Here is a 587-nt window from a genome sequence, read left to right on the forward strand (position 1 = left end):
CGGGGGGCGGCGGCGGGCGCCCCCGGCGGAGCCGAGCCCCACCACTGCTTGGGAGAGGGTGCAGTAACCCGCCCCCCCCAGCCCCTGGTGCGCCCCAGGAGTGAGGCCGGATCCTGTGCACAAGCAGGGAAGGGCACAGACCCATGGGGACCCGAGTGCCGGGCTGCGGTGGGGCTGCGAGCGGGCGCTGAGTGGTGCCGGGTCAGCTCACGTTGCTTTTCATCTGCTTTTCCTTTCACACCGACCTTGGATGCCATAAGCGCCGTGTCCGGGGGCGTGCAGCACCCATCCAGCTGTCACCCACGGGGCTGTGGGGCATCGCCTTCCTCTGCCCTCCCTTCCTTTTTTGGGGGGGGAAGATCTGGCCGCTTTCATGTGAGACCGGCTCAGCCAAGGGAGGAGGAGGAGGAAGAAAAGCACCTTTAGGGGAGAAGAGCCGCCGGGGCCCGAAGGTGCTGCTGCAGCCAAGCCTGTCCTCCCCGGCGTGCGGCAGTGCAGGATGTTGCCCAGACAGGTTTGCAGAGCCACCGCAGCCGGCGCTTGGCCTTTCTCTACTTCTGCCTCCGCCTCTTCCCCTCCGCAGCACC

This window comes from Pygoscelis adeliae, unplaced genomic scaffold (genome assembly GCF_000699105.1).
Source record: "Pygoscelis adeliae isolate BGI_AS28 unplaced genomic scaffold, ASM69910v1 Scaffold537, whole genome shotgun sequence".
NCBI classification, from domain to species: Eukaryota; Metazoa; Chordata; class Aves; order Sphenisciformes; family Spheniscidae; genus Pygoscelis; species Pygoscelis adeliae.